We start from the raw sequence: 1,389 nt of genomic DNA on the forward strand, positions 1-1,389 counted from the left end.
ATGCTTGCTATGTCCTTTCGGAGTCGGAAAACCGTCCTTGCTAGCCTTGCCTTTCGGACAACCGTCCTTCCAACCTAGTCCTAGTCTTCTTTCTTCAAAACCCTGGGAAGGCTCCAGCCTTGCCAATCTCTCGAGTCCCTCATGATCCTTGCCCCCTTCTAGTCTCATCTTGAAAACCCCATTAGGGGTGCATCCCCGCAATTGGGCTTCAATTTATATCACTCAAGTGCATCTTGATAGTATTCACCTGAGAGAGGGAGTCGAATCAACCGGATATTCCTACAATGGCTGACTCTCTGTCTTTGCCATTGCTTCTCGTTGTCCAAGCACAATAGTGCTATTGCATGCACTCCTTGGCCAACTCTACCACTTGGACATGATGCCAACTCTAACTGAGCTATGGATATGTCGCCTCTCTGTTGAGCATCACCTCTGAGCCATGCTAGAAATTGTCGGCTCACCACGTCCCATGCAGCAAGCACATAAGACCAGGGAATGTTTGCCGATGGTTGTCTTGTTGAGGAATCGGCTGAAGTACGCCCTGACCTATCGTGAAGTGGTTGCCATTGTGATGCAGTGACTCATCTGTATGGATGGGAAAGTAAGGACGGACAAGTGTTACCGTGCTGGGTTTATGGATGTTGTGTCCATTGCAAAAACCGGAGGGAACTTCCGGTTGCTTTAGGATAGCAAGGGAAGATTTACTTTGCACTCCATCAGCCTTGAAGAGTCTAAGTACAAGCTATGCAAGGTCTGAGCTGCTTGCTTCGGTGAGAAGGGGATTCCCTACATCACTACATTTGATAGGTGCACCATTGGCTATCTAGATCCCCTTATCAAGGCCAATGACACCATTAAAATTGAAATTGAGACTGGAAAGGTTGTAGAGTTCATCAAGTTTGACATTGGCAACATTGTTACGATTACTGTGTTCGCAACAGAGGCAGGATTGGGATTATCAAGCACCATGAAAAGCATAAGGGAAGTTTTGAAATTTTGCACGTACAAGATACTGCCGATCAAGAGTTTGCCACCCAGCTTGGCAATTTGTTTACTATTGGTAAAGGAATAAAGCCTTGGGTGACACTACCAAGAGGCAAGGGTATTAAGCTGTCTATTGTTGAAGAAGCCAAGAAAAAAGCAGGAGCTCTAAAGGGAAATGTGGCTTGAGTTTCTTTTTTGAGCAGGCTTCTCTTTTGCAGATTGATGTTCCCTTTTGAGGTATAGTACTAGGGTCTCTTGACACAAAGAGTCTTTTGAATCAAGCTTGGCTTATGCTCATGTGAAATTTTTGAGCTCAAGCTAATTTTGAATGCTACGATTTCTTTTACTTTTGGGACATTTTAATATGAGTGTATCCAAGCTTCTTATTAGGATTAAGGTTGTGCT

The 1,389-nt window shown here is 44.6% G+C and overlaps 1 pseudogene; it reads left to right on the forward strand.

The window, feature by feature from the left end:
* Positions 1–439: 439 nt before the first annotated feature.
* LOC147434666 (small ribosomal subunit protein eS4 pseudogene) lies at positions 440–1,170 on the forward strand (annotated as a pseudogene).
* The last annotated feature ends 219 nt before the right edge of the window (positions 1,171–1,389 follow it).

This window comes from Adiantum capillus-veneris, chromosome 19 (assembly GCF_014529385.1).
Source record: "Adiantum capillus-veneris isolate H3 chromosome 19, ASM1452938v2, whole genome shotgun sequence".
Classification (NCBI taxonomy): domain Eukaryota; kingdom Viridiplantae; phylum Streptophyta; class Polypodiopsida; order Polypodiales; family Pteridaceae; genus Adiantum; species Adiantum capillus-veneris.